This window comes from Corvus brachyrhynchos, unplaced genomic scaffold (genome assembly GCF_000691975.1).
Source record: "Corvus brachyrhynchos isolate BGI_N302 unplaced genomic scaffold, ASM69197v1 scaffold310, whole genome shotgun sequence".
NCBI classification, from domain to species: Eukaryota; Metazoa; Chordata; class Aves; order Passeriformes; family Corvidae; genus Corvus; species Corvus brachyrhynchos.
In genome coordinates, this window is record NW_008236213.1 from 17155 (window position 1) to 25966 (window position 8812).

The 8812-nt window shown below is 37.0% G+C and overlaps 1 long non-coding RNA gene across 4 annotated transcripts in view; it reads left to right on the forward strand.

The window, feature by feature from the left end:
• LOC108449028 overlaps positions 1-8812 on the forward strand; it is a 55547-nt gene that overhangs the window by 2804 nt on the left and 43931 nt on the right. For 3 of the 4 annotated variants that reach the window (XR_001865126.1, XR_001865125.1, XR_001865128.1), the window contains exon 2: positions 994-1669. This is a non-coding gene — a long non-coding RNA (uncharacterized LOC108449028). The remainder of the gene's footprint in view (positions 1-993; positions 1670-8812) is intronic. The other variant, XR_001865127.1, reaches the window with a different exon arrangement.

Sequence of the window (8812 nt, forward strand, 5' to 3'; positions counted from 1 at the left end):
CGTGCCGGGTGGGCCGGGAGACTTGGAGGCTCCCCCCTCACCTTCCGGCAGGGGAGCTCAGACCAAAGGCAATTCCCGCCTTTCTGTGGGGTTTAAATATGTAAATTGTGAGAAGCGTCATTAGCCTAAAAGACTGTCCATCAACTCAGGTTCAACCCACTACACTCCCCCACTTTTAAATTGTACAGTATACAAGACAGAAATCAAGCACACGGTCTCTGCACAACAAATATGGTCAGAGTGAAGAATTATGCTAGGTTAAAGGATGGCAGTAATGTAATGAGACAAAAAAGCTTGGTAGAATCCTAGGTCTAGTCTTGAAAGACAGATTTTCACAATTAGTTCCATTCCTCAATCAAATAAAAAGCAGTTTGAGAACAAATCTCCCACATATAAAAGCTTGAACTGAATATGCAGAACAACTGTAGTTGCCAAATATGCTTGAAACCAAAATGCTACCAAACTATTTAAAAAGTGAAATTATTGACAAATCTTCATATACAATAATTTTTAATGGTATTGCTATCTCTACTTACCTCTTCTTCTTAGCTAATTACTCTCTTTATACCATCCTTATTGTGGAATTATGATTGGGATTTGGCTTCTCCATCTTCCAATGTGTGCAACATTTCACAAAACCAAACAATATAATTTAAAACATAGAAGTCATTAACACAAGATGCTTGCCTAGTTTCATAAGACTTTTACTGCACATAAATATGTGTATACATCTTTGTAGTATTGACTCCTGCATCACTGTTACTTGAACAGCTTTTTAATACACATTGCCTCTCATTTAGGATAACCTCAAGCCACAAACTTATTATCTTTTGATGGTAATGTATTATTTAGTCAAATATTTATGGAAGAAAAATCTTACTAGAAATTTCATAGTTTTCTGTTTTGATTTTGTATATATCCTTTGTTTAAACTGAGTATAAGCGGCAAAAGATTTTACTATGTATGTTCTTTTTGCTATCTTCACTGTTTTAGATCCCCTGCTAGCAGTTGGAAATCCAGTGGAGAAAACTACTGGAAGCGTTTTTTAAAGGAGGTTTACAGGTATTGATGGAAAGTCTGTACAGTGATCATCTAGTCTGTTCTACCTGTGTATAAAAATATTTGTTTTCTTAGATACTTAAAATATTTCATATTTTACTTAATGCTGATAATGGTATCACAAAACTTGATTTACAATTTGCAAAGTATGATGATTACTTCTCTATAATAAACACTTCTAGCATTATTACTGAATAATGGAAATATAAAAATGTAGACACCTTCCATTTGGTAGTGTCTTAACATAGATGATCAGTTACAGACTGCTGGCAAAAAAAGTAACAGCTGCTGCTTCAAATACCCTTATAATATTGAATATTTGGTGCAAGTATAATCATTAATCTTATTTTAAGAGCAATGTCTTTGTTGCTCTGAGTCTGGCTCTTACTGCATTGTTCTGAATGGTTCATTAATTTGATTTATTCCTTTTTCCTATCCAGTATTTGTCTTCTTAACTTCCAGATTTCCTCAGGTAGCAGGAATAGAATTTGGATTCCATCCAGATGCAGAACCAGGACACAGAACTGTAGGAGACTCAATAAAAGATCAGGGACTGTATCTGAAGGACAGCAAGGTCTACCACCTTGTCATTAAGAAATATTTGGCTAATGTAAGTTGTGATATGCTTATTATTATTATTTGTGCTTGTGAAGCAAGTAAAATATGATTGAATGCTAAATTATGACAATATATTGGGTTATAATCTGAGTATTTTCCTTTTTTTTCTCCATCAATTTTAAAATTTGTTGATTTCATGATACTCCTATGTGTGCCCTTAGTTTGATAAATATTCCTGTCATCCCGCAGAAGACTAGAAAACATAATGTTGTTTTTAGAACTCTCCTACTTGCCTTCTAGTAAAGTTCACACATGCAAATACTATTTTTGCATATTCAAATCAAGTATAGTTATTTGTAGTTACAGTCTCTCTATCTTATTTGCTGGCAAAATTTACATGTTCAATCTGGAAGTTATTTAAGAAGGTAGCTCCAAGCAATTTCAACTCACTTTTCAAATGAATAAAAAAAAAAAAATCATACTAAACCAAAAAATTGAATAGTTTTATTACTAATGCTTTTAGAACCATACAATTTAAAGTAATTTTGAAATAGGCGTTTAAATGTGTACATGTACAGAACTGTCATATATGGGACTGGACTATTTATTTCTCTTGGAGACTTGGGTTTTATGGTCATATTTTAATCATACTGGGATTTTTTTAATCATACTGGGAGTTTTAATAAAGCAAATAAAGCTGTGTAATACAGACAATAGAAAATATTTGGGCACCAATCTATGGGAACTTTACACACATTTTCAGAGTGTAGCTGAGAAAAGACAGAAAAGATCTGTGACAGCTTTTGAGTACTCAACTTTCTAAGTCCACAGAGCTGCTACTTTATGAATATGGTAATAATTCCTCAGATAAAATCTGCTTCACAGGCTTTTCACAGTTGATCATTTTGGGGCAACCACTCCTGCAGGAATGTATAGAGATGTGTTTCTGAAGAAGATATGGAAATGGAGGAGGTAGAAAAGACTCTTAAGGATGTCAAACCCTGTTTTAAATCCTAGTCCACTTGTAGGGAGGTGAATTAGACATACAGAGGCTTTGGGTTCAGCACATAAGGCTTTCAAGGAACAAAATCTTTCTGACTAAGTTGCTTCTTTACCCTCACAAAGAATCTGTGGCAAAAATTTTTATGCAGGATATAGGTCTGATGATACATCCTAGCACTGTCACCATCTATCTCTTTTTCTTTCTTAGCCTCTCAAAAACATTTAATAAACACCTATAAATATCTGCAGAGAGCAAAGATTTATTGCTCTATCTCCTCCAGACACCACTGGCAGAAGTTTTATTGAACCACATTTTCCATGGTTACAAAAGTTGGAATTAATTTAAAATAACTTCAATGCCAAAAAAGGTTTTAAAGGGAGCTATGATCTTACTGCTTTTCGAAGAACTCCTTCAGCTTTGATATACATGAGATTAAGGTGGGATACGTAGATTTTAAGGCCCAACTCACTCAGCCAGGTCTAATAAAATCCCTCCTAAGATTTTATTCTTTACAGCCATAAATACAGCTCTAAAGGTTTTTTTTTAGGTTCTTATTAATGGTTGAATGAAGTTGTTTCTTTCCAAGCACTCTTTACTTACAAGACGGAATTAATGTTGATTTAAGAAATTCTTTAGATGACTGCAATACTTAGACGTCTTCTCTGCAAGAGACTTTTGCCACCTATTCATAAATCTTACAGACTTAAATCCATTCTTCTTTTTTTCATACCAATAAACTATGCCTTTGTCCCAAGTTTGACATGCAAAAGAAAAAGCTAAAAATTGGAATTTACATACAGGCACTTTAAGGCAATAAATGAAATCCTTTCAATTGTCCATAAAGCAGTGATAAGGACAGTAGAACAGAACAGCATTTTACTCTGATAAGGACAGTAGAACAGGATAGCACAGCCTTGGAGAAATAGATAAAGAATGTAACTTAGGCAAAGAGAAGCCATGCAAAACACAAGCAGTATGCCAGCTCAGCTCTGCAAGGCTGACAAAGCACAAGGTTTGCAAAACAGTGATATTGTGCTTACTCCAAAGTGGGGGTTGAGGAACAGCCATCTGAGAAGGAGACCAGATGTTGAAGACAGACAACAAAGAACCATAGAAAGACTTCTGATAAGGGGTGTGACTGTGTAAAATGAAATGATACAGACACATCAAGTAAGCAGGGATAGCTGATGGATATGTAATCAATGTGTATGGTAAACACTCTCTTCACCTGATGCTCGGCACTCTCAGTTAGAGGAAATATCTTCTGAGTGACCAGTGCGCTGCAGTAAAGAATCCCTGCTTTCTAATACTCAAATCCATGTTAGAAAGTTTCTACCCAGCTGATTTTGGTACCAACAGACAAACTTTTCAAGAAGTGAGGCATTATTCCTTGTCATCTGTATTTTTAGCTTAAATGAACAATTTATGGCATGTTGTAGTATTGGCTACCTTGTGTCATGATCAATTTTCCCTGTACCCAAAAGACTGTGTATAAAGTGCTGTGTCTCACCTTGCAAATTTGCAATGATGCCTCTTATTTAGGATATTTTTTTGCTTCATAGAAAGGAAATGCAGAATATGGTGCATGGTTTTAAAACGTACTATACACTGTACAGAGAGACAGAGAAATCACTTAGTATTAGAAGCAATGACAAGTATGTTTTAATCTCTTCCAGAAGAGGATGGGGAAGTCTATACAGTCTACCTGACATTCTGTTGTTAAGTACCTGTTACATACATATTTTGAGCCAAAGAAGGGTGTGAAAAGCGAAGACAGCTGAAACCATTTTCACTGATCTAAATTGTGTAAGCTGGGTGAAAGGTCATATGCTCCTATGAATGGTGCTCAAAAACACCAAAATGTCTGTCTCAAAGCATTCATATTAGACAAAATTTTCTATTTGTAATTCTGCTCAAGTAATTTTTAATCCTTTTCTGTAAATTTTTCAAAACTTCTTTTGGCAGTAGATGGCTTTATTTTGAGAAGGTATGAAGGAAATCAGGTCAAAGCCACAAAACAAATCCAGAAACACTATTAGTATTTTGCAATTGAGAGCTCTAGATAATGTAATAATGAATTAAACTCTGATTCAAGTAGATGTCTCAAGGTTCAGTGGGAAACAGAAGAGCCTTATTTTCCCTCTAAACCTTTAGGTTCACTGCCTTTGCTTCTTTATCTCTGTACTGCTGTGTGAATGCCTCATTTTTTTTCTCTTTGAAAAGCTAATGAAAAAAGAGTAATCTGATTTTTTTTCTTTTTTTTTCCTGCTGTACCTGCTCCTAGCACAAGCATCTTTTGATGAATAATAAAACTGGCCTTCTTTTCCATATTGATCCTGTTGCAGCAAGTAATTCTGTTCACAGCCTGGCCCAAGCTAATATAGTCCACACATTACCTTAAATGGCTCATGAGAACAGTGGGCTGGAGCTCTCTAATGGGCTTCCTGCTACATGACTACAGGACAAGCCACCTTATTCTCCCTCTCTGAATTCCATACTGGCTCCCTCCTTATCACCACATCATATTTAAACTCCTTCTCCTGACAGTGAAAATTAAATTACTCTTTTTCATAATTCTCTGTCTTTTCTCTTGTTGTCATACTTTTTAAACTCACTAATGACTTTCTTCTATGAATTAACTGATCATCCACTCACTTTGTACAATACATGTGCTGTTTTGAGTCTGTGGATCAGCAGTTTTTAAACTTGGAAAGCTCCTGGGCACTACATGCTCATGTCCACTCTATGCATTAGACTCAGCATGTACATAGATCTCTAGTGCACTCACTGCAGGGTATCTTCTTCCAAGCTGTGCATTTGAGGTCCAAAATCTTAAAATAGTGCTGTGTATAACTGGCATGTAAGAAATGCCTAAAAAAAAAGCAGTAGTAGTTAAATTGAAGATCAACTTTTGCCTCAAACTCATAGAATGATAGAATCATACAATGGTTTGGACTGGAAGGGACCCTAAAGATCATCTAGTTCCAACCCCCTGCCATGGGCAGTGACACCTTCCATTAGACCAAGCTGCTCAGAGCTCCATCCAACCTGGCTGTGAACACTTCCAGGGATGGGGCATCCACAACTTCTCTGGGCAATGTACTCCTGTGCCTCACCACCTGCAGAGTACTTTTTTTCCTCATTTAAAACCATTCCCCTTGTCTTGTCACAACAGTCCCTGCTAAAGAGATTGTCACTGTCTTTTTTAGGTGGTCCTACTGAAAGGCCACAGTAAGATCTCCCTGGAGCTTTCTCTGCTCCAGGCTGAATAGCTATCTCAGCCTTTCTTTGTAGGAGAGGTGCTTCAGCCCTCTGATCATCTTGGGGGCCTCCTCTGGACTTGCTCCAGCAGTTCCATGTCCTTCCTGTGCTGGGACCCCAGAGCTGGATGCAGCACTGCAGGTGGGGTCTCAGCAGAGCAGAGCAGAGGGGCAGAATCCCCTCCCTGGCCCTGCTGGGCTGAAGGCTGCAGATCTGGATGCAGCACTCCAGGTGGGGTCTCACCAGAGCAGAGTAGGGGGACAGAATCACTTCCCTTGACCTGCTGACCACGCTGCTTTGGACACGGTTGGCTTTCTGGGCTGCAAGTGCCCGGGGCGGGCTCAGGTCCAGCCTCTCATCCACCAGTATCTCTAAATCATTCTCTGCAGGTCTGCTCTCAATCCACTCATCTCACCAATAGTTTTCCTTATGATGATTTAAAAGAGAAGTATTTCCAGGGCTTTAATTTTATATACTCTGGTTTTGATATTCGTAGTACTATAGTTATATCTTCTTCCAACATACAACAACCATAACAAGACCTACAAGCACATTCATATATACTATTGCATTAATTAAATATTAAGAGGTTTTAAGTAGACAGTGGTTTTAGCTGCACTTACTTCTTTTTTAAAGGACTTCACAGAACGTACTGAAAGTAGTCTCATCAAACTGTGGCTGCTTTTAGAACACTGGAAACTTTTTCTAAGAAGTACAAACAAAAATTGTTGTCTAGGAGCTGAATTAATAAAGGATCATGATTAAAAAAAGCTTAAGAGATCAACATACTCAGATCTTCTAGTTTTTCAAGGGAACTGAAATTCAAAATAGGGTTTACCTAGAATTCACTTTATCTAGAAGAAAGAAATGAAAGTCCAGAGAATGGAATTCACAATAGTCATCTGATGACTTGGGGAAACAGCCCCCAGAATGTGAAAGGTGTATCCAAGAACAGCATTTGTCTCCCTTCCCCTTCTCTCATATACTCCTGACTAAAGCATGTAACTAACAGAATAAATTTCTGTGAAACTGAAACTTAGAAAATCCATCTTCTGCACTTAATAAAATATTTAAATTCAGATAGTATTATTGAGATTGGAAACAACCCTTAAGATCATTGAGTCCAAGCAATACAGAACCTTTCTTTCACTTGACACTTAAAGAAAGTGTTGTTGCTCCCTGATATGCCTATTTGTTCATCCAGTGCTTAGAGCATTTGCTGCGGACAGGGAAAGTTTTGATTGTAGGAGGATATGTTTAAACCCTTTTCCTGAAGTGTGCTGGCCACTAAGCTGCAGAAGAAGATTACTGTTATCAGTGATTAACACACGCATTATTACTCATCACAGATACTGCTATTCTAAGGGCAATTAGGTGTCAAGGATCTTTGGAAAGTACAGACCTAATTCATTTCATGTTACTGTTTGTTCCTGGGAGTAAACAAAAAATACTTGGATAAGTGCAGACACTCAATATCCACTTTTAAAACAGTCACCCAGAGCTTATTCTGGCAGACTACGGGCAGTTTGCATTGTCACCTGACCATGCTGCCTGCCATCTGTATGATTTCCTAATGCCAAGTGGTACTGCACACAGCCAGCTATGCTGGCTCTAGTCCACATGAGGATTCCTGCACCAAAAGGTGGGAAAAGCAGAGCAATTTCAGGTGCAGTATGGCTGTTGCAGCAGTACATAAAATGGCCTCGTGAGAGAATGCATTTGTCCGTAACAGTAGGTTAGAAAGAAGGGGCTGGTGGACAATGTTCATTGCTGAATGAGGACTTCATCATTATCTGTTTGGAAAAGTCTCTTTTCTAGGACTTGATATTCTCTCTTTCAAATCCTTGATTTTGTAGTTTTACTGTGACTTGGTTACTGTGCAGTGGTTCAAGCCACTGCTTTACCTTTCAGGAAGAAAATTAACCACAGTTGTTGTTGCATTTTGAAGATTTAAAAAAATTTAACACAATTCATTACATATTAATTAATGTTACCTGATGTTACCTGATAATGAAACCTACACATCATTAATGTTTAAAATGAAAATAATTTCAGTAAAATCAAAAATATTATTTTTGCATTCATCCTATGTAACAATTGTAATGTTTTTCTAACACCAGGCTGAATGATAGTGTTCTTCAAAGAGACAGTCCACAGTCTTCACTAACATCCCTTTGAATTAAAAAAGTATGACTGCTATGATCTCATTGCTGATCACTGATGATGCTAACAATGGAAATATTTCTTGACTTGGATTTGTGCAGTAACTCTTGGATTGCTTTACTTGTATTTGTTAAAAAGCTGAGATGTGAAACAAACTCAACTTTCTTTTGAGCAAAAGCCAGAAACACTGTTTACTAAATAACATTGTGATTTATATTTGCTGCCTGAAGCAATTTGCTATCTGTTCTATTTAAGGGTTTAGACAGTTTCTCCTTTTCCCACTGAGGGTACTTAGCTAAGCAGTATGTGGAGGCTAGTAGAAATCTTCCAGAAATGTCCTTCCTGCCCTTGGGTCATAGTCATTCCTGAAAGCCTTTTAACATTAACCCTCCTGTAAAGCAGTAAATGCTGAACCAGGGCAGGGGAGTTGTGGGGCTTTTTAAAGTAAATGAATTTAGTTAGTATCTATACAAGTTATGCATATATAATTAGGCTTTCCTTTGATTTAAATTATGGTAATATGGTAATTTAGTTATTGCTGCCAAAAAACATGTTAACCTGTTAGATTAACACTCTAATACTTGCGTTTGTATATCCCCAGTGCTTGTAAAAGTGCCTTTCACTTGAGAAGTCCCAAGTGATTTGCACATTGAGCATTACTGCTACTAGACTCTGCTACTAGACTCAGAAAAATGGAAGTTCTGAACAACTTGTTTTTAGAGATTAAGACTTACGAGAATTTCACCTGCAAATCACTCTGAAAATAAA